Source organism: Babylonia areolata, chromosome 23 (assembly GCF_041734735.1).
Source record: "Babylonia areolata isolate BAREFJ2019XMU chromosome 23, ASM4173473v1, whole genome shotgun sequence".
Taxonomy (NCBI): Eukaryota; Metazoa; Mollusca; class Gastropoda; order Neogastropoda; family Buccinidae; genus Babylonia; species Babylonia areolata.
The window spans coordinates 51,396,272-51,421,131 of NC_134898.1; the positions used below are offsets into that span (position 1 = coordinate 51,396,272).

Here is a 24,860-nt window from a genome sequence, read left to right on the forward strand (position 1 = left end):
TGTTCCTACATCACTACCACAAACCACCCATACCTGTTCCTACATCACTACCACAAACCACCCACCCATACCTGTTCCTACATCACTACCACAAACCACCCACCCATACCTGTTCCTACATCACTACCACAAACCACCCATACCTGTTCCTACATCAGTACCACAAACCACCCACCCATACCTGTTCCTACATCACTACCACAAACCACCCACCCATACCTGTTCCTACATCACTACCACAAACCACCCATCCATACCTGTTCCTACATCACTACCACAAACCACCCACCCATACCTGTTCCTACATCACTACCACAAACCACCCACCCATACCTGTTCCTACATCACTACCACAAACCACCCACCCATACCTGTTCCTACATCACTACCACAAACCACCCACCAACACCTGTTCCTATCAATTCCTACCTGTTCCTACCTCAATACTAAATCTATCACATGCCCAAAATATCATAATTTTTCCATTTCACTTTCATCAGACTGTCAGTTCATGTGGACCAGTCTATGCATGCCACAGAGCGAATGTCAAGTTTGCACTCAAAATGTATAATAGATTGGTTTCTTTTTTTTAATTTCTTAGTTCAGCAGATATCTAATGAGCTGCTCAGGCTTTCATACAAAAAATGTTTCTGTTTCAGTTTCAAGTAGGTATCAAAGCATGTAGTGTGATCCATATAGGCAAAATCATATATACAGAAAAAAGCAGATCCTGACCTACACAAAACTCTAACACAGATATCAGGCTTGAAATTAAATATATCCAGCCAAAGGTGTTATTCTTTTAAATATATTTATTCTTTTTAAATATATAACAAACACATGTCGGGGGAGCCGGGGGGTTGATGAGAGAAGACCTTCAAGATTCATACATAATTTATGATCATCATGAAACTAGCTGACACTTGGGAAAAGGGGGTGGATTTTTTTTTTCCAATGAAAGAAAAAAAAAGGAATTTCATGTGACTCCCCAAACAACTGAAAAAAAAAGAATTGCTATTTGCTAGATTCTGAAATTTTCATCATCTCTCCAGCCACCCAACACGGACACAAGCACACACACACACACACACGCACGCACGCACGCGCACACACACACACACACACACACACAGATACTTATGTTCTTAATTCTCAGGTCAAGTTTCAGTGCCTTGCTTTTACCTGAACCTCATGTAGATGGCCAAGATTTTCTTGACATTGTCTGTTGTCAACTCGTAGGTGTCATCAGGGTCGATGATCTCATCGTTTTCGTCAAACATCTCCTCATCACGCAATCCCAGAGCACGGTACAAGCGCAACAGGCGGTCCTCTCTGTATCACACACAACACAAACACACACATGAAATACTCAGCCAAAAATTCTTAAAGGAATACAATAAACATTTATACAGGCAAAGGGGCGTTGATGAGAGAAGACCTTTGTCTAATATCACTAAAAGTTGAAAGACATTAAACTGAAGATTACTGCTACTACTTCAACTACTACTACTACTCACACACACACACACACACACATGTATACACAGTGCCAACAGGTCCAATACATACACAATGATAAACAAAAACATCAGTTTCACATGCCTGCCCATAAATCTTACTATCAAAAACAGATAACGTAAAAATCCAAAACAAACTGAAATTTTCAAGAATTTTCTGGATCACACAATATTCTTCTTTTTCAATTCAATGTGATGACAACAAACATCAAGACCACCGTGGATGATGGAGAATTTGCACATGCACAGAGTGCACAACTTTAAGTAGTTTTCCCCTTTGTGCTCTTTGTCAACACAGCCACCATTTATTGCATTATTTCCTTACGGTCTGGAAGTGTTGATTTTTTTTTCTTTTTCTTTTAGGCAAGGTTCATCCTCCATCTTCTCCTTCAGTCTCACAGATTAGCTTGTGACAACTAGTAATCTTTTCAGCTGAGCACGCTTCCTTATCTTTGGCTCTTCCACAGCCAGTTATGGACTTATGCACTTGTTCACACTTTTGGAGTTACAACTTCCCATCCGCTGTGAGGCGAGTCCACCTTTGGAGTCATGTGACTCCATTTTCATCCATTATGCTGAGCTGCTCGGCCACTGAACAAGTGACCTGAGTGTGTGGAAAACACTACAGAGCAGAGTTGTCCAGTGCTGTTGTCGACCACTTGAGCTGCTTGTGCCGACAAGACACTGAGTCCTACACTCCCCCTGTCCAGTTGATGACCGATCACCGATCAAACTTCTTCCCTCTGTGAACTTCAACAACCTGATCTCCATTCCCCTCCACCCCCACTCGTCCAACAATTATAAGCTCTCTGGTCTTAAAATTGCATCATTCATTGCACAGTCTGTTGGTCCCAACTGCAGAGAGAAAAGAACCACTATTTCTTCTTTTATTGTTGACAACAACATTGATTTACTGTTTATTGTGAAGATGTGGCTCAAGCCCTGTGGAGACGAAGCAGTATGTGCTGATCTTGCCCCCAGTGGTTATGCCATCAAGTCACTCCCTCGTGCCTCTGGTCGTGGTGGCAGTATTGCAGTCATTTACAGAGACATTGCTTCCAGTGTCCCCCACTTCCCAGCATTGCCTGCTGCACTTCATGTGTGTGTATCACCCCTGGCCAACCTCTGTTAAAAAGTTAATGGAGACCATGTTCTTTGAACAGTTTCCTAATCTTTTGGACTACTGTAACTGTCTTCATGGAAATCTGTGTCTTTTAGGGGATTTTAACTTTCATGTTGACAGTTCCATTGATCGTAGTGCTGTAAAATTCTTGGAACTTCTAAATATGTACAACCTTTCTCAGACTGTGTGTGGACCTACCCACAAGCATGGTCATACTCTTGATGTGGTGATTGAGAGGCCCAGTGATGGAGTTCATCGATCGTCTGATGTGAATCATGACTTAGTCTGACCATTTGTGTGTAGCTAGTGTCCTCGGCATAGATATCCCCTCCTCTGTGACAGTGTATCGCAGTGTGCGCAAACATTTGTACTATAGACAGAGCAGCTTTTCGTGACGACTTGAAATCAGGACTTGAGTGCTTTTTGGACTGTACAGCTGACCAGTACAACACTGCCCTTCAGGCAGCACTGGACAAGCACGCCCCTGCATCTCATTGTAGGGTGTTATCCAGGAAGGTGTCATGTCCATAGTTTGGGCTTCTTGGTGAGGAACTGCTAGCAGCGAAGAGAGAGAGGCGACATGCGGAAGCACAGTGGAAGGTATCTGGTTTAACTGACTGCAAACAAATCTACCAGAAAGCCAAGAACTTTGTTACCTTTCTTGTGCACAAAGCGAAGACTCTGTTTTCCAACACCAAGATCTCCGAAGCTAAATCAAGCAAAGAACTATATCACATTACAAATAAGCTTTGCGGCAGAACAAAATCTTCTTTCCTTCCTTCTATCTATCCATTTTCAGTACTGCTCAGTGTCTTCTCAGATTTTTTCTGCACAAAAATTATTAACCTCAGGAAAGAACTGAGAAAGAGTGGTCATGAATGTTTGATGTAACTTGTAATATTTTTCTTTCATGAAAAGTGCCCTGAGCTCTTAGAAAGAAAGGGCGCTATATAAATGTACATTATTATTTATGATTATTATCATTTTTCTTCTATTTTGTTGTCCTTTCTTTCTCTATGATTTTTTTTTTTTTTTTTTTTTTTTGGGGGGGGGTGGGCGGGGGTTTGTGTTCTTTTTTTTTGCAAATAAAATTGCAGGCATAGAATGATACAAATAAATGGGTGGTGCTGTCAGGGTAGCAACGCGCTCTCCCTGGGGAGGGCAGCCCAGATTTCACAGGGAGAAATCTGTTGTGACAAAAATAATAATACAACAACTCTTTACCAAACAGTCCTTACCTGGGCAGAACATCAAAGTCCTCAGCCAGGGGCACCTTGTACCCCCTGCAGAGGACGTTGAAGAGCTGTCGGGTCATGATGCCCTGCTCCAGGGTGCGGCCAGTCTGGTGGTCCACCAGGTTCCCTGTGTTGGCGTCGATGGAGAACCCCAGGAAGGTCATGGTCACACCGTCCGGGTTGAAGAAGATGTAGGGATGAGGGCTGTGTGCAGGACCATGGCCAGGTAATCAGACATTAGCTTGCATGTATATCACGGAGCAATAGCCAAGTGATTAAAGTGTTGGACTTTTAATCTGAGAGTCCTGGGTTCGAATCTTGGTAATGGCGCCTGATAGGTTAAGGGTGGAGATTCTTCTGATCTCCCAGGTCAACATATATGCAGACCTGCTAGTGCCTGAACCCCCTTCATGTGTATACGCACACAGATCAAATACGCATGTTAAAGATCTTGTAATCCACATCAGTGTTCGGTGGGTTATGGAAAGATGAACATATCCAGCATGCACACCCCCAAAAATAGAATATGGCTGCCTACACGGCGGGGTAAATAAAAAACAAGTCATAAAATGTTACATGTCTGTGTGTGTATGTGTTCATGACTGAAACCGGATTGAATGAAACAAGAAACAAATGATAAACAGCCAGTGGCAGCCGACAGTCGGCTCTATCCAGGTAGGCAGCCTGTTGTGAAAATGATCCTGAATTCTTAAATCACTTACAGCTTGGTCTCCGACCAAGGACAGGTATTATATTAATGTCCATATCAAATCAACAACGATAAAAAGACATCCCCTGACTCACAAGCCAATCACTGCATGAAAAAGCTCACCAGTTCCAGTCTTTACTTAGAAGTCTTCTAGGATGGAGTGGTGGCCTATTGGTAACGTGCCCGACCAGGAAGCAAGTGTACATGGGTGCTTAGAAGTCTTCTGAGATGGAGTGGTGGCCTATAGGTAACGTGCCCGACCAGGAAGCAAGTGTCCATGGGTGCTTAGAAGTCTTCTGAGATGGAGTGGTGGCCTATAGGTAACGTCCCCGACCAGGAAGCAAGTGTCCATGGATGCTTAGAAGTCTTCTAGGATGGAGTGGTGGCCTATTGGTAACGTGCCCGACTAGGAAGCAAGTGTCCATGGGTTAAAGTCCCCTACAGACCAGGATTTTTACTTCCCCCTCCACTAAACCTTGACTGGTTGTCTGGGTGCTAGTCTTTTAGAAGAGACAGTTAACTGAGGTCTTGTGTGCAGCGTACATTTAAAAGAAACCACAGTGAAAACAATGTTGTCCCTGGCAAAATTCTGTAGAAAAATCTACTTTGATTGGAAAACAAAAGCACTGGCATGCATGTTTGTATGTGTACATGTAGTGTATGCATTTACATAAATTTATCTCTATATAATATTTCTAATTTATGTATATAATCTGTGTATTTCAGTTTCCTTTTTGTATGTGAACTCTTTTCTTTTGTGGGTGTGTCTGTCTGTGAAAGGCATTGTAAGAACTGAGTTTGAAAAAAGAACCTTCCTTTGCTAGGGTAAGAAAACACTTACAATCAGAAAAAAAGAGAATGTGTTGCACTGCTGTGCTCCCCCTGGAGAGAGAGCAGCCTGAAGTTCACACAGAGAAATCTGCTGTGACAAAGAACAATATAATATAATGATAATACCATAATATACAGCTTTTCTGTTTCAGTCTCTCAAGGAGAAGTCACTGCATTTGGACAAGTCCATATACGCTACACCACATCTGCCTGTCATCAGCGTAACCCAACACGCTAGTCAGGCCTTGAGTGCATGTACATATATTTGTGTACCTATGCATGTATGTGTGTGTGTGTGTGTGTGTGTGTGAAAAAATTCTAAGCATTAACTCTCTCCATACGAATAGCGAAAGAGACGACGTTAACAGCGTTTCACCCCAATTACCATCATCAAAATATTGCAATCGGAAGGCTCTTATACTGAAGAGGTGAATGCTGACAAAGAATACCACAATTCTGACCACGGAAGCTAAATGTTGGGTCATTCAGACACCCACTGGACATCCGAGGGGTCTGTGTAGAGGAGAAGAGAGGACTGGCCGTACTGAGTGAGTTAAGGAGTCATGTGCCTAAATTCAAAACCAAGTTTGACACACACACACACACACAAGCACATACCTGCTTTCCCAGGTGCGCCTCATGACGTACTGGTCGATGTCTGTGTTCTCAATGTCATCAGGAACCAGGGCTGCCAGGGACTCTTCACTCACTTTCAGGGAGCGGGTCGCAAAGTCCTTACAAAGGCAACATCAGCAAAGTCAAAATGGACAACTGACGCCTGTGTTTGTGTGTGTGTTGCTTTGTGTTGTGTTGTGTGTGTGTGTGTTAGTATGTCCACACATGAGTGTGTGTGTGTGTGTGTGTGTGTGTGTGTGTGTGTGTGTGTGAGTGAGTGTGAAAGTGTGAAAGTGTGTGAGAGAGAGTTTGTGTTAGCATACGTATGGATCTACATACAGTTTGCTTGCGTTCCTGTTCACATGCATGCACGTTTCTACATCTGCAGCGGTGCATCTTTTCAAACACACACACACACACACACACACACTCGTGCATGAACATGTGGAATCACACAAACTCATCCCACTGTTCACCTTTCTCCATCAAACCCAGCTCTCTTCACAGCCAAATTCACACAATGACTGCCCCTCTCAACATCATAACAGAACCCAGAGGTACCCCTTAACTGTTGGCAAGGCTGCAAATGACAAATGAGTGGCTAAAGCATTGGACTTTCAATCTGAGGGTCCTGGCTTCGAATCTCAGTAACGGCACCTGGTGGGTAAAGGATGGAGATTTTTCTGATCTCCCAGATCAACATATATGCAGACCTGCTTGTGCCTGAACCCCCTTCGTGTGCATATGCAAGCAGAAGATCAAATATGCACGTTAAAGAGCCTGTAATCCATGGCAGCGTTTGGTGGGTCATGGAAACAAGAACATATCTAGCATGCACACTCCGAAAATGGAGTATGGCTGCTTTCATGGGGTAAAAAACGGTCATACAGGTAAAAACCCACTTGTTTACATACAAGTGAACATGAGAGTTGGAGCCCATGAACGAAGAAGAAGAAGAAGAAGAAAAAGAAGAAGAGGAAGAAGAAGAAGAAGAAGAAGAAGAAGAAGAGGAAGAAGAAACTACAGACAACAGGGCCTGTACCCTGGACATCTGGACGAGGAATCGCAGCACAAAGCGGGAGAAACCTGGCAGGTCCTGACTGGTGGCAGCCCCACAATACAGCGACTTCTCAAAGTCCTGCAGCTGCTTGTTGAGGAAGCGCACAAAGTGGGTCATCTCCGACCACGAGGGGTTCACCACGCCGCAGTACCTGTGACCACAACAACACAGGTACACCTGTCAGCCGGATGTCACACCTGTCTGTCAGAGGGATGTTACCTGTCAGCATGATTGTATTTTATTGTATTACTCTTTTTTTGTCACAACAGATTTCTCTGTTCACCCCAGGGAGAGTGCATCTCTACACTGACAGCGCCACCTGGTTTTTTTATTTTTGGGTTGTTGTTTTTTCTGCAGTTTTATTTGTTTTCCTATCAAAGTGGATTTTTCAACAGAATTTTGCCAGGGACAATCCTTTTGTCCTGGTACACCTGTCAGTGGGATGTTACACCTGTCAGTGTCTGCGGGATGTAACAACTGTCACCTGTCTGTGGGATGTTACACCTGTCACCTGTCTGTGGGATGTTACACCTGTCAGTGTCTGCGGTATGTAACACCTGTCACCTGTCAGTGGGATGTTATACCTGTCACCTGTCAGTGGGATGTTACACCTGTCACCTGTCTGTGGGATGTTACAACCTGTCAGTGTCTGCGGTATGTAACACCTGTCACCTGTCAGTGGGATGTTATACCTGTCACCTGTCAGTGGGATGTTACACCTGTCACCTGTCTGTGGGATGTTACACCTGTCAGTGTCTGCGGTATGTAACACCTGTCACCTGTCTGTGGGATGTTCCACCTGTCAGTGTCTGCGGTATGTAACAACTGTCACCTGTCTGTGGGATGTTACACCTGTCACCTGTCAGTGGGATGTTAAACCTGTCAGTGTCTGCGGTATGTAACACCTGTCATCTGTCAGTGGGATGTTACACCTGTCAGTGTCTGCGATATGTAACACCTGTCACCTGTCTGCGGGATGTAACACCTGTCACCTGTCTGTGGGATGTTACACTTGTCACCTGTCAGTGGGATGTTACACCTGTCACCTGCCAGTGTCTGCGGGATGTAACACCTGTCACCTGTCAGTGGGATGTTACACCTGTCACCTGTCAGTGGGATGTAACACCTGTCACCTGTCTGCGGGATGTTACACCTGTCACCTGTCTGTGGGATGTTACACCTGTCAGTGAGATGTTACACTTGTCACCTGTCTGCAGGATGTAACACCTGTCACCTGTCAGTGGGATGTTACACCTGTCACCTGTCTGCAGGATGTTACACCTGTCACCTGTCTGTGGGATGTTACACCTGTCACCTGTCTGCAGGATGTTACACCTGTCACCTGTCAGTGGGATGTTACACCTGTCACCTGTCAGTGGGATGTAACACCTGTCACCTGTCAGTGGGATGTTACACCTGTCACCTGTCAGTGGGATGTTACACTTGTCACCTGTCTGCAGGATGTAACACCTGTCACCTGTCTGCAGGATGTAACACCTGTCACCTGTCTGTGGGATGTAACACCTGTCAGTGGGATGTTAAACCTGTCAGTGTCTGCAGGATGTTACACCTGTCACCTGTCAGTGGGATGTTACACCTGTTACCTGTCTGCAGGATGTAACACCTGTCACCTGTCTGTGTGTGGGATGTTACACCTGTCACCTGTCTATGGGATGTAACACCTGTCACCTGTCAGTGGGATGTTACACCTGTCACCTGTCTGCAGGATGTAACACCTGTCACCTATCAATGGGATGTTACACTTGTCACCTGTCTGCAGGATGTAACACCTGTCACCGGGATGTAACACCTGTCACCTGTCTGCGGGATGTAAGACCTGTCACCTGTCTGCAGGATGTAAGACCTGTCACCTGTCTGTGGGATGTTACACCTGTCACCTGTCAGTGGGATGTAACACCTGTCACCTGTCTGCGGGATGTAATACCTGTCACCTGTCAGTGGGATGTTACACTTGTCACCTGTCTGCAGGATGTAACACCTGTCACCTGTCTGCAGGATGTTACACCTGTCACCTGTCAGTGGGATGTTAAACCTGTCAGTGTCTGCGATATGTAACACCTGTCACCTGTCTGCGGGATGTAACACCTGTCTGTGGGATGTTACCCTCACCTGTCTGTGGGATGTTACACCTGTCTGTGGGATGTAACACCTGTCACCTGTCAGTGGGATGTTACACCTGTCAGTGTCTGCGGTATGTAACACCTGTCACCTGTCAGTGGGATGTTACACCTGTCACCTGTCTGTAGGATGTAACACCTGTCACCTGTCAGTGGGATGTTACACCTGTCACCTGTCTGTAGGATGTAACACCTGTCAACTGTCTGTGGGATGTTACAACTGTCACCTGTCAGTGGGATGTTACACCTGTCACCTGTCAGTGTCTGTGGGATGTAACACCTGTCACCTGTCAGTGGGATGTTACACCTGTCACCTGTCAGTGGGATGTAACACATGTCACCTGTCTGCGGGATGTAACACCTGTCACCTGTCTGCAGGATGTAACACCTGTCACCTGTCAGTGGGATGTTACACCTGTCACCTGTCAGTGGGATGTAACACCTGTCACCTGTCTGCGGGATGTTACACCTGTCACCTGTCAGTGGGATGTAACACCTGTCACCTGTCAGTGGGATGTTACACCTGTCACCTGTCAGCGGGATGTAACACCTGTCACCTGTCTGCAGGATGTAACACCTGTCACCTGTCAGTGGGATGTTACACCTGTCACCTGTCTGCAGGATGTAACAGTGTCACCTGTCAGTGGGATGTTACACCTGTCACCTGTCTGCAGGATGTTACACCTGTCACCTGTCTGCAAGATGTAACACCTGTCACCTGTCTGCGGTATGTAACACCTGTCAGCTGTCAGTAGGATGTTACACCTGTCACCTGTCTGCGGGATGTAACACCTGTCAGTGTCTGCGGTATGTAACACCTGTCACCTGTCTGCGGGATGTAACACCTGTCACCTGTCAGTGGGATGTTACACCTGTCACCTGTCTGCAGGATGTTACACCTGTCACCTGTCAGTGGGATGTTACACCTGTCACCTGTCTGCAGGATGTTACACCTGTCACCTGTCAGTGGGATGTAACACCTGTCACCTGTCTTCAGGATGTTACACCTGTCACCTGTCTGCAGGATGTAACACCTGTCACTGGGATGTTACACCTGTCACCTGTCTGCAGGATGTAACAGTGTCACCTGTCAGTGGGATGTTACACCTGTCACCTGTCTGCAGGATGTTACACCTGTCACCTGTCTGCGGTATGTAACACCTGTCACCTGTCTGCGGGATGTAACACCTGTCACCTGTCAGTGGGATGTTACACCTGTCACCTGTCTGCAGGATGTTACACCTGTCACCTGTCTGCAGGATGTAACACCTGCCTTTCAGTGGGATGTACACAAGTCAGTGGAATGTTCACCTATCAGTAGGATATGTTAAGTATACCTGTGAGTGGATTGTACACACTCCAGTGGTATACACATGTCAGTGGTATGTACACCCATCAGTGGGATGTACACTGTCAGTGAGATGTACATGCGAGATGTACACGCATCAGTAGGATGTACGTACACCTGTTAGATGTACAGCTTGCAACATTCGAATACCTGCACTCACACACCTGGTGGAAACACTAACACCCCCAGATAAGATGAGAGCAAAAGCCAGAGCATTGGTTGTTCAATCTGCAGGTCCTGGGTTCAATCCCACCACCCAAGCCTTGTGGGTTAAAGGTGGAGATTTATTTACATGCAGACTTGCAAGTGTATTAACTCCCTCTGCACATTTTTCACAGTCTGGAGATCAAACATGCACAATGAAAATCCTGTAATCTATGTCAGTGTTTGGTGCTTTATGGAAACACAAACACACCCAGCATCCACATCCCTAAAATTTGTATTCGTATTCATGTTTCTTTTTATCACAACAGATTTCTCTGTGTAAAATTTGGGCTGCTCTCCCCAGGGAGAGCGCGTCGCTACACTACAGCGCCACCCATTTAAATTTTTTTTTCCCTGCGTGCAGTTTTGTTTTTCCTATTGAAGTGGATTTTTCTCCAGAATTTTGCCAGGAACAACCCTTTTGTTGCCGTGGGTTCTTTTATGTGCACTAAGTGCATGCTGCACATGGGACCTCGGTTTATCGTCTCATCTGAATGACTAGCATCCAGACCACCACAAGGTCTAGTGGAGGGGGAGAAAATATGGGTGGCTGAGCCGTGATTCGAACCAGCGCGCTCAGATTCTCTCGCTTCCTAGGCGGACACGTTACCTCTAGGCCATCACTCCACTGTAGTGGAAGTATGGCTGCCTGTAAGTGGAGTGGTGACCTAGTGGCAACGCGTTCACCCGGGAAGCAAGAGAATCTGAGGGCACCAGATCGAACCCACACTCTCCAGAATTTTCATCCCCTCCATTACACCTTAGTGGTGGTCTGGATGCTTGTCATTCGGATGAGATGATAAAATCAATGTCTCATGTGCAGCATGCATTTAGCATGGTAAAAGAAACCATGACAACAAAAGAGTTGTCCCTGGCAAAATTCTGTAGAAAAAAAATCATTTTCGTAGCAAAACAAATAAGCTGCAGACAGAAGAAGAAGAAAAAAACTGACACTGCACTGCAAACACAAAAAGTAGTAAAATACAGTACAATACAATAAGGCACAATAAATGCAGTACACTGCAATACAATACAATGTAATGCAGTGCAATACAATGCAACACAACACAATAAGGTGGGGATGAAATAAAGCCATAACACATGAAAAGCACCCAAAAGAAGACACCCCCACCCCCCACCCCGCCCTAGCCCCGCCCCCCCCTCCTCCACCGCCCACACAAAATAACAAGACCCACTGACTTGAGGAGCAGACCCAGGCAGTCCACCATCTGTGTGGTGGCATCACCCTGCGGTCCTTCCGGCGTCTGCTGTGTCTGTGTGTCCAGCTCCTGCAGGTAGCGGTACGGTCGTTGGTACATGTCACTGGCAAACTCCTCCTTGTCAAACAGGCAATCATTCGCCTTGTAGCCTACAAGACAAGACAAGACGAAACAAGACAAGTGATGCAGTTGCTGGTGCAAGTCACTAGCAAACTCCTCCTTGTCAAACAGGCAGTTGTTCGCCTTGTAGCCTGCACTAGAAGACAAGACAAGACAAGTAGTGCAGTCTCTGCTACATGTCACTGGCAAACCCCTCCTTGCCAATTAGGCAGTTGTTGGCCTTGTAGCCTTCAAGACAAGACAAGAGGTACCGTTATTGCTGCATGTCGCTAGCAAACTCCTCCTTGTTAAACAGGCAGTCTTTCACCTTGTAGCCTGCAAGAAAAGAAAAGACAAGACAAGACAAGAGGTACAGTTATTGCTAAATGTCTCTAGCAAAGTCCTCCAAGTAAACAGGCAGTCATTTGCCTCGTAGCCTGCAAGACAAGACAAGACAAAAGGTGCAGTTGCTGGCACATATCACTGGCAAATTCCTCCTTGTCAAACCGGCAGCTGTTAACCTTGTAGCCTGTAATACATGATAAGAGGTACACTTATTGCTACATGCCGCTGGCAAATTCCTCCTTGTCAAACCGGCAGCTGTTAACCTTGTAGCCTGTAATACACGATAAGAGGTACACTTATTGCTACATGCCGCTGGCAAACTCCTCCTTGTCAAACAGGCAGTTGTTAACCTTGTAGCCTGTAATACACGATAAGAGGTACACTTATTGCTACATGCCGCTGGCAAACTCCTCCTTGTCAAACAGCCAGTTGTTAATCTTGTAGCTGACAAGACAAGACAAGACAATACAAGAGGTACAGTTGCTGGTGCAAGTCACTGGCAAACTCTTGTCAATGAGGCAGTTGTTCGCCTTGTCATCTGAAAGACAAGCCAGGACAAGCGTTGTGGTCTGGGTGCTAGTTGTTTAGATAACAACAATGCACATGTAAAAGAACCCATGGCAATAAAAGGATTTTTGTACCATTAAAAAATTATGTGGAAAGAAATCCACTTTGTTAGTAGAAGAAAAAGAAATTTTCTTCCTAAAATTACGTTTAAGTAACATACTTACTGTGACCCACTAGTGCAGACTCCGGCAGGGGTCTGATTCCTGTCCTGTGCAAACTACTACCTGCCTATGCGGAGAAAACGAAAGTGGCTACGGCCAATAACCTCCCAAAATAGGTTACCTCCCCTTTGAATCCCTGACTGCAAAAAAGAAAAGTTTTCTAAATATGGGTGGTGCTGCACTGTGACCACAATACAAAATACTGCACAACACTCAAACTCTTCAAAACAATATGGGTGTACGCACCAAAAAATAATCCAATAAAAGCACAAAATTATTAAGTCCAAAGACCCACAATAACATATACAAAAAAAATTCTTGAGCACTTGTCCATGTATGGACTAAAAAGATGACAACAAGAAAAAAAGAAAAAAAAGAGTTATCATAGACGGAATGAATAAAAAAGTGGACTATCTAGCACAGTATTTCAGGTGGGGACAATGGAATTGCAATCAGACTAAATTCATTGTCCTCATAACAAGTTATCTTTTAACTCACTCCGGACGAATAGTTTTCTCCCTTGCTTTTCCCTACAGACGACCCATTTGTTAGGGTTTGGAAAAAAATCACAAAAAATACAAAACATAAAGTAACTGAAAGAAACACACTGTACTTGACCCACTGAACCCTCTCTTCACATCGTGTGAATGCCCACCCCCTTCCTTCTTCACTGCTCTCAGAAGCTGAGTCACTATCAGTACCTTTTTGCTGGTAGCTTTCTTCACTGCAGATACTTTATTCAACATGTTCATCATCCTCGTCGATGTCGAAACCTTCTGTTTAAAGCATTTCAATCACTTCAGCAGTAGTAAAAGCCACTGTCGTGATCTAGTTTGCTCAAAAAATTTCCACTTGTATCGCCTGCGACGCCATTTTCGATACATATGCAGATTAGCTTGTTGTGTGGGATCCTGAACTCACTGGCTTGCTGTGGAGTGTGTTGTTACAGAATCTCATGAAGAAACTTTCCATTCAACCCTTGACACATTTGCAATGCCCGGTGTAGCTCTGATTGTTATGCTACCCCATGAGGAAAACATGGACAAATTTTTAATTGTTGAAATCACTATAGCGTTCCGTCGTCCTGAACGCTACCTTACATCAGGAACGCTATAGCGTTCCATCGTCCAGAGTGAGTTAATGACAGAATTCTTGGAAAACCCACAGAAAATGTAAGACATGTAATCTAAAATTGTTTTTAAAGTAACAAGGACAGATCTATTTCCTGCTGATTTGCTTCTGATCTTTTTACACTTAACTGACGACACCTAAATAATGATAATGGTAACAAAGAAAAGAGGAAAAAGTTGAATATTCACAGAAAACTGAGGTTGGAAGAAAGGGAAGAAAGTGGCAGAATGGTTAAGACACTTGTCTACCAATACAGTGTATGTGAAGGTTTGGGCTCAATTCCCAGTCTCCCTTTCTCCCTAATTTGACTGGAAAATCAGAGCATCTAGTCATTTGGATGAGATGATAAACCAAGGTCCCGTATGGAGCATGCAAATGGTGCACTGAAGAAGAACCCACAGCAACAAAAGGGTTGTATTTTTGGTATATTCAGTAGGAAAAATCTACTGTGATAGGTCATAAAATATATTACACATGCACTAAAAGCATCACTGGTGAGCTGGGTTGTGCTGCAGATGTGGTGAGTGTATGTGGATTCGCCCAAACACAGTACCATAAAGTTCGGTCTATAAACCGCGACTTTCTACTCCAGCTTCAACCTCTGCGGCTTATACAATGATGCGGCTTATTTGAGGATTTTAACGATCCCGGGAGTGTCACGTTCTCGTCTATTCTTAGCTGCCCTTCAACTCACCAAAATCATGAGTTCTGTCCATGAATTATTGAATAAGCTTCAGGATAGTGTGCTAACTGTTCACGTTTTATAAATCAAATCCGTACGCATTAAAGCCTTCAGATCAGCATTCAGTTCTACTCTGCTCAAGCGTACACCCTCATCATGCTGAAAACGTTATGCCTATGATGCAGCCTTCAAATTGAAGGCAATCGACCTAGCAGACGACAGTGCAAGTGATGAACCAGCAGCGACCTCCACCTTAATGTTCAAGAAGTGAAAGCGAGGCTGAAGTCAGTGACAAGATGGCAGAGGAAGCTGTGCTGGTTCTCTTCAACTCAGACACTGAAGATGAAGATTTCAGTGGATTCGATGAGCAGGATGACGCTGAATAAATGTGACTATCCCTAAATTAAGGATCTTATTTTCGTTGTGTTTATTTATTATTTTTTTGTGGCAGTAGCATTATTTTCACTTGCTTTTCTTTGTGTTGTTCCCGCTTGTGTTTATTTCATAACCTACAGTATTGACAGCTTTTCTGTGGTATCAGTATGTGTTCTGGTACCGGAAATAAGTGCGGCTTATAAGCCAGTGCGGCTTATGTATGCATAAAGTTCAATTTTTTCCAAAATTTAGTGGGTGCGGCTTATATACCAGTGCGCTCAATAGACCGAACTTTATGGTAAATGCACTGGCTCTTAATGCTGAAGCTTTAGGGGCTAGTTGGCCTTTGGGAACCATCCCAGCGCCAACTGTTATGAAACCCTCTTAGCCAGGACAGCAGGGATGTAACTTGGGCAAAACATTCTCCACTACAAATTCTAGCCCAGATAACTGAGACAGCATTTGCCTCCTCTGCTGTACTGATGGTCTCAGTTGGACATGACTGATTAGGATACATCTTACCCTGGGTGTCTGGACCAGAGGCCAGGTTTTTCATGATGCTCAGGCTGTCCTGTGGAGACCAGCAGCTGAGACTGGGCAGCACGTTGAACATTTGGTGAACCAGCACCTGCCTTCCCTGCACACACACACACACAGCTTGTACAGGTCAGGATAAAAAAAAAGGAAAAAAAACCAAAACAAACAAAAAGAACAGCAAATAATTATGAATGATCATTTTCAGACAATGTTGTAAAAATGTAAATATCGATTCAAGTCTTACTGAGATCCTTTAAGTTATTTGAGAGAAAGCCTTTTCCATGAACATGCACACACTCAAACACACACACACACACACACACGGACACAGGCCAATGTCCATGCAGAACAGATGCGCACAAATACAATAGAACATACTCAATTCTAACACACACACACACACACACACATGTGCGTGCACATACACACACTGCCACCACAACCCCTCCCTCTTTTTTTTTCTTTTGCAGCATATGTCATGTAGCATTATGGATCAGTCCACACACTTTTGTGTGTGTGTGTGGCCTCAGTTGCATGCACCCGCTTTTTTTTGCTTTTTTTTTTTTTTTTTAGTATCTCACATGCCTTCTTCATTGTCAAAAAATACCAAAAAAACTTGTTTTTCCTTCTCTTCTAAAAATTAAAAAAAAAAAAAATTCTGTTTCTTTTCCACATATTCTTTTTTCCATTAATCCTCATTTTCAGTTTTCTTTGTTTGTTTGTTTTTTTTGTTGTTTTTTTCCTATCTCCTGTCGCAACAATTGCCCCAGGGTGTCTAGATCTAGGAATGTTCAGTGACTGTATACACTTGTCTGGGTTTATTGTTGCTCTGGTGCATTGTTGCTTGCATTCTAAGCGAGTATATCACGTGATCATTTCTGTCTGGGTTTGTTAATGCTCAGGTGTGAGTTGCAGTGTCAAACATTTCTTTTTTTTCCGTTCTTTTCCCCCGTATTTTTCCTTCATGGATTTTTCTGTAAACAGCACAAAACAGACAATTGTGAGTGTATGAAAGTATCATAAGGTAGAGAAACGGAAGAAGGAGAGAAGTTATTTCAGACAACTTTTAATACCACCTGCAGTCAACACACCTTGACACAGGAGGCAGGTGGCAGAATGGTAAAGACGCTCATCTACCAATACAGAGTCCTTGAGGGTCTGGGTTTGAATCCCTCTCTGGCCCTTTCTCCACACTTTGACTGGAAAATGGAACTGAGCATTTAGACATTTGGACGAGACGATAAACCAAGGTCCCGAATGCAGCACCCTGAAAAGAACCCATGGCAACGAGTGTTGTCCTCTAGCAAAATTCTGTCGAAGAAATCCACTCTTATAGGTACACAAAGATATATGCATTCACTCAAGGCCTGCCTAAGTCTGACTGGGTTATGCTGCTGGTCAGGCATCTGCCTAGACGATGTGGTGTAGTGAATATGGATTTGTCTTAACGTAGTGACGCCTCCTTGAGAAACTGAAACTGAAACCTCCTTGAAACTGAGACCCTCCTACATGTACCCTCACACACAGTGACCACCAGTTCTACCTGTCCCTCTTTGTGGTCGAAGAGCGGCATGGTCTCCACCAGGTAGAGGTCCATGGGGGAGCGAAGCCACACCCGTCCCTGGCTGTCCGTCACACAGCCCAGAACCAGCAGGCTGTACAACAGGTGGTCCACCCCTTCCAGCACCTGTCACACAACACAGCACGCCTGATGAGGATGAGGAGGAGGAGGAGAAGGAGGATGATAATAATGATGATGATATTAACAATAGTAATAATAATATTAATAACAATACCAGGTACCAGCCGCCGTGGCAAAGTGGTTAGCGCTGCAGACTGACGGCTGGGAGGACACAGGTTCGAATCCCAGCGGAGGTGGGTTTTTCGGCCCGTGGCCGGCTCCTACCCATAGTTGAGTGTGCTGTGGGCTAAAATGGGGAGACTGGGACCACACAGTTGAGTGTCATCCACTTCAAGGATGCGTCTTTGGGTGTGTTGCTTTAATTACCTGACCAACACTGCAAGTGTCTGTATGTCTTGGGCCTGGTTAATACTGGGATATCATTATGACAGGAAGCGTAGAGTACAGCCTTGTCATGCAGTCCCAAACCAAAATGGACCTCCACAGCAACATCGTCATCCTCCTCCTCCATCATCATCAATATAAACAAAACAGTTTCAAAGTCTGTGTCCTTTCATGCCCTGTTCTCATGGTGACCTGTTTTGATACCCCTCCACTTCTGTGCTTGGGGTGAGTCCTGTCAATATCTTCAGTGTCAGCATATTCATGGGGGGCTGTTGTTTGAAGGACGTGGTGGTGGTCTCCACCCTGGGAGGGACGCTCACTCAGTCTGGCTCCGCGACTAAGCCATTATTGTCGTTAGTAGGGGGCTTAGTAGGTGGTGTCCAAAGTACATTAAATCAGAACAGGCACCACTGAACACCACCAAAGTGACTCAGCAGCAGTGCAGGGTCTCCTCTGGTGTGTGGCCTCCTGGCAACCTAACACTGATGGTTCCCTGTGGACTGCCGATGCTGGAACTGTGACGGACGAACGCGGGTGTGGCCATGTATGGGGGAATCTAAATGAGCGGCATGGGAGTAATGTCACTGAAAGGTGCAGATGATGGGGCAGCAAAAAAACAACAAAACCAACAAACAAAAAAAGAACAAAAAAACTAATACCCAGCCACAAAGACACTGGAGCACAACAGAGCAGCCACCATGCAGGAAAAGAGCAATCAGAGAAAACAGGGTCTGCCCTTGCAGGACTCCATTCCATGCAGCGTCTGTGGACGACCTTGTGCATCAAGAACAGGTCTTCATTCCCACATGAGGTCCCACATCAGCAGATGACCTGCCTGCCTGCTCATCCGTCGGACACGACAGGGGAAATCCAGAAAATAATAATACTGATAATAATAATAATGATGATGATGATGACCCACCTGATAGGAAATGTCCAGGTGCACAATGCGGGGCAGGATGGTGGAGGGGTCGAGGGTGTGCTGCAGCAGACAGTCAGCAATACCGGCGGTGTCGGCCACACGGCTGTGGAGGGGGATGGTGATGGACACGGGCTGACGCTCAGCAGGTGACAGGCGGCGCTTCAGGCGTGATGTCAGGCGCTTCACGCACAGCGTCTTCCCCACCCCCGACCGGTTCGACTTCACCACACGCACACTCAGGCTGCAACACAGACACGTGCGTCACATGCGTCAACATTACACACAGTCATGCGTCACATGCGTCAACATTACGCACAGTCATGCGTCACATGTCAACATTACGCAGTCATGCGTCACATGTGTCAACATTACGCACAGTCATGCATCACATGTGTCAACATTACGTACAGTCATGTGTTACATGTTTCAACACTGCACACAGACATGTGTCACATATTTCAACACTGCACACAGACATGTGTCACATATTTCAACACTGCACACAGGCACGTGTCACATGTTTCAACACTGTACAAAGTCATGTGTCAACACTGCACACACAGACATGTCACATGTTTCACAACTACATAGTGACATGTGTCACATGTCAACACTGCACACATACATGCGTCAACACTGTACACAGACATGTCACATTTGTCAACACCACACACAGACATGTCACATATGACAACATTGCACACACACATGTGTCACATTTGTCAACACTGTACACAGACATGTGCCACATGTCAACACTGCACACATACATGCATCAACACTGTACACAGACATGTCACATTTGTCAACACCACACACAGACATGTGTCACATGTCAACACCACACACAGACATGTGTCACATGTCAACACCGCACACAGACATGTGCCACATGTCAACACTGCACACATACATGCGTCAACACCGCACACAGACATGTCACATATGTCAACATTGCACATGTATCAACACTGTACACAGACATGTGTCATGTTTCAATACTGCACACAGACTTGTGTCAACACTGCACACAGACGTGTCAACACTGCACACAGACATGTGTCACACATGTCAACATTGCACACAGACATGTCACATGTTTCACGACTACACAGAGACACATGTCACATGTTTGAACACTGTACAAAGCCATGTGTCCACACTGCACACAGGCATGTGTCATATGTCCAACACTGTACACATATACATGTAACACTGTACACAGATATGTGTCAACACTGTACACAGACATGTGTCGCATATGTCAACACTGCACACATACATGTGTCAACACTGCACAGACATGTGTCACGTGTCAACACTGCACACAGACATGTGTCACATTTGTCAACACTGTACACAGACATGTGCCACATGTCAACACTGTACACAGACATGTGTCACATGTCAACACTGCACACATACATTTGTCAACACCGCACACAGACATGTCACATATGTCAACATTGCACACAGACATGTATCGAACACTGTACACAGACATGTGTCATGTTTCAATACTGCACACAGACTTGTGTCAACACTGCACACAGACGTGTCAACACTGCACACAGACATGTGTCACACATGTCAACATTGCACACAGCCATGCACGGATAATGCACCACAATCACGCCTGTGGGGTGGGTGGGGAGATTTTCTGAAGCACTGTGCAAGCTTTAATTCATTGATGACTAAAGTAAGTTTCATGCGCACGCAGTGACAGTGAAAACACCTCACAGACAATGCACACACACATAATATCACATCCAGAAAGTCTGGGGCTTCTTAACTATCAAACACCAGAAGAGAAAGACTATCAGGGAAAGTATGCTTACTGCACATGCAGTGACACTGAAAACAGATGATGCACACTCACAGGGTCAGTAATAGCACACCCAAAAGACTTTTAAAAAACAGCAAGCACAGGAAGAGAAAAACTATCAGGGAAAGTTCTGTATGGCATATCAAAGGAAGAAAGCGAAGTACAACATAAGTGAAGAAATAGTTTGAACAGGGACAGGAAGCAGTCAACAGGAAGTGCAAAGCATTTACACCAATTCCACATGACACAAAGGGGAGAGAATGCCCTCCCTCAGTCACACGTCTCCTTACCCTTCTGGATCAACAGCAGAAGCAGAAGGGATGCCGGCTCTGGTGACGATGCCAGCAAAACGAGGTCGTAGGTAGGTTCGAACCTTGTCCGGAGTGCTGAGTGCCGGGGAGGGCTGCCGGAACTTCTCCAGGGCGGCCACGATGCGCGCTCGGAATTCATTCTCTGTCGTACAGATCACCACCAGTCGGCTGTCGTGGTCTCCTGGAAAACGTGTCAACATCTGGAAGATGGTTTCTCACTCACATGAAACATTTCCACAACTGAACTGAAAAATTTTGACTGAATTATCTAATAAAACTAACAGTTGATGGAACTGCAGAATTTTGACTTAATTATCTAATAAAACTAACAATTATCTGTGGAAGAAGAATATACATTTTTGCATTTACATCTTAATCTCTCTCTCTCTCTCACACACACACACACACAATGGGTGAGAAAAAAAACTAAAATTAATTTGAAAAAAAGGTCTACAAATGTTTCCAAAAATAAAACGTACAAAAAAAAGCACTGTCCTGCTTCTTTCCCGTCTTTCTTATTCTTTTTTTAATGCTTAGATCTGGTTTACCTAATGCACAACAGCTTATTGTATCATATGGTTTACTTTTTGTCACATTAGATTCTCTGTATTAAATTCCAGCTGCTCTCCCCAGGGAGAGCACATTGCCACAGTGCAGCACCACCCAACACTGCTGATGTATTTATCTTACTATTAAAGTGGATTTCCCACAATATTTTTCAAGGGACAACCATTTTGTTGCTGCCTTTTTCCATGTGCGCAGAGTGCATGCTGCAGGTGGGACCTCAGTTGATCATCACAAAGACTAGCACCAAGACCACCATTCAAGATCTAGCAGAAGGGAGACTAAAGATTTTGGTCTGTTTATGGGACTCAAACCCACAGACACTTGCTGTGTCAGGCACATTGCCACTAGGCCGCTGTTCTGCACACCACACTCTAAACTATTCCATGTTGTGCCCAGTTCTTGGCACCGTCCATATTCACAGATATCAAAATTGTTTAAAATGCCTATAACAAAAATACACACTCACTTTTTTTTTAAACTGCTGTATAAAAAAGTATTTTATACCCACAAGCAATATCAGTATTGTTAAGTAACAAACCAAAGCGATCAATACACCTAAAAGACTGGACAAATAGAAAGCGACAGAGGCAGGGAGAGCCTTGGAGAAACCAGAGCCAATAAATGATTCAGGCAAAAACCATGCCATGCACAATAGTCAGGTTTCAGGGATAGCACTGTCAGAAGCCAAAGACACACAATTTCAAGCTTAACTTTATCCAATAGACACAGTTTCAGTTTCTGTTTCAAGGTGTTAAAGCATGCAGACCGATCCATATATACATGTCTACTGTTAAGAGTCAACATGAAAAAGAAAGGAACAGATGCATGACTTTCGCATAAACTCAATGTCCTGGTCAGGATTGAGAACCTCCCATCGATGGAGTGATGGCCTAGAGGTAACGCGCCCGCCTAGGAAGCGAGAGAATCTGAGTGTGCTGGTTCAAATCACGGCTCAGCTAGTGGTGGTCTGGACGCTAGTCATTCGGATGAGATGATAAACTGATGTCCCGTGTGCAGCATGCACTTAGCACACATAAAAGAACCCTTGGCAACAAAAGGGTTGTTCCTGGCAAAATTCTGTAGAAAAATCCACTTCAATAGGAAAAACAAATAAAACTGCACGCAGGAAAAAATACAAAAAAATGGGTGGCGCTGTAGTGTAGCGACGAACTCTCCCTGGGGAGAGCAGCCCGAATTTCACACAGAGGAATATGTTGTGATAAAAAAAAAAGAAAGAAAGAAGAAAGAAAGGTTTGTGTAAAACAACAACATGAAATAAAAACATTAACATAGAATGAAACAAAATCAGCAAACAAAATAAATCAGCAGACACACTGAAATACGACAAAGTAAGACATAGTTACTTATCTAAGAGTCACAGCGCTTACCTGCCATGGAGGTGTACTCGTTGATCTTTTTCTCGGTCTTTTCACCAACATCGTAGTCCAGGCTGTCAGCGAAAGCCAGACAGTGCACCTTCTGCTGTCGGCCAAAGAAGGCCCGCCTCAGGAAAATGTCTACCTGTTGGCATCATAGCACACAACACAGACATCAAACATTATTTGATAACTCAGTAATGAATAAGTTAAGATAACACAACCTTCCAAAAAAAAAAAAAAAAAATCCAGTTACTGGCTGGCACAATAACAAAATTAATAAGTAAGATAACCCACGTTTCAAAAAACAACAACAAAATTCCATTTACTGACTGACACGATATTAAATAAGTAAGATAACCCACGCTTCAAAAAAGAAAAACAAAATTCCATTTACTGACTGACATGATAATAAATAAGATAACCCACCCTTGAAAAAAACAACAACAAACTTCAAGTTACTGGCTGGCTCTTTGCTCACCAGAGGCATGGTAAAACATACCAGAGCAATGACTGTCTCTATGTACAGTCCAGTTAATCATCCACATCTTCATGTTTCATTGAAAGCTTATCCTGTCATGACAACTTACAAATGACAGGAAAGTTGTTTTTTAATGCCTAACAGTTTGTTCAATTTAAAAAAAAAAATGCCTAACAGTTTGTTCAATACTTTCATCGACACATTCAACACCGCAGTGACTGAGACGGCCAATGAAGTTCTAGGCAAGAAGCGGACCACCAAGAAGCCTTGGGTCACACCAGACTTACTCAAGATGTGTGACGAAAGGAGAGACCTCAAGCAATCTAAGTATGGAAGTGATGAGGGAGCGGACAAGTACAGGCAAGCAGACAAGCAGGTCAAGAGGAGCATGCTCAAGGCAAAGGAAGACTGAATTACTGATCAGTGCAACGACATTGAACGGAACCTCAAAGAAAACAACGCCAAGAAGGCCTACCAAATAGTGAAGGACCTCACCAGCAGCAAGCAAGGATGGCCCAGCACCATTCTCGACAAAAACGGGAAGTGTCTGACCGAGTCCAAAGACATCTTGAACAGGTGGACAGAGTACACCGCAGATCTATACTCACACCGTGCAACAGGAGACACAGAGAAGCTCAACACCCCTCCGGCAACAGACACAGACAGCTTCCCCATCCTCAGAGAAGAAGTGGAGGAAGCAGTGAAGTCCCTGAAGAAAGGAAAATCAGCAGGCATTGATAACATCCCAGGAGAACTGGTACAAGCAGGGGGTGAGGCTATGATCGATGCGCTACATGCAATCAGCCAGAAGATCTGGGAGACAGGAGAGTGGCCAACACAATGGACCCAGTCTTTAGTGATCACTATACCCAAGAAAGGCAACCTACAACAGTGCAATAACTACCGCACCATCAGCCTGATATGCCATCCTAGCAAAGTGATGCTCAGGATCATATTGAACAGGTTAAGACCCCAGGCTGAAGCAATTATAGCTGAAGAGCAGGCAGGATTCAGGGCAGGACGCAGCACAACTGAGCAGATTTTCAATCTGAGGATTCTGAGCGAGAGATACCTTCAACACCAACAAGAACTCTACCACGTATTCATAGACTTCAAGAAGGCATTCGACAGAGTGTGGCATGCGGCACTCTGGGCGACCATGAACTACTACAACATCAACGCAAACCTCATCCGCGCCATACAGAACCTCTACGAGAATGCCAGCAGTGCAGTTTACCTCAACGGGGACATTGGAGACTGGTTCCGAACCACAGTTGGAGTGAGACAAGGATGTTTGCTCTCGCCGACACTCTTCAATGTTTTCCTTGAAAGAATTATGACAGATGCACTTGAAGACCACCAAGGAACAGTCAGCATTGGTGGCAGAACAATCACAAACCTGCGTTTTGCTGATGATATAGACGGACTCGCAGGCTCAGAACAAGAACTGGAGAA

General features: G+C 44.7%; 1 pseudogene across 1 annotated transcript in view; it reads right to left on the bottom strand.

Moving 5' to 3' along the window:
• The window catches only part of LOC143297712 (E3 ubiquitin-protein ligase rnf213-alpha-like), a 222,519-nt pseudogene that overhangs the window by 117,968 nt on the left and 79,691 nt on the right, over nucleotides 1-24,860 (bottom strand). Inside the window, exons 30-39 of the transcript XR_013057300.1 lie at nucleotides 22,937-23,069; nucleotides 20,961-21,162; nucleotides 18,846-19,086; nucleotides 17,441-17,584; nucleotides 15,883-15,997; nucleotides 11,981-12,149; nucleotides 7,073-7,241; nucleotides 6,034-6,149; nucleotides 3,879-4,079; nucleotides 1,183-1,332 (exon numbers count right to left, since the gene is read on the bottom strand). The product of XR_013057300.1 is annotated as an E3 ubiquitin-protein ligase rnf213-alpha-like (transcript). The remainder of the gene's footprint in view (nucleotides 1-1,182; nucleotides 1,333-3,878; nucleotides 4,080-6,033; nucleotides 6,150-7,072; nucleotides 7,242-11,980; nucleotides 12,150-15,882; nucleotides 15,998-17,440; nucleotides 17,585-18,845; nucleotides 19,087-20,960; nucleotides 21,163-22,936; nucleotides 23,070-24,860) is intronic.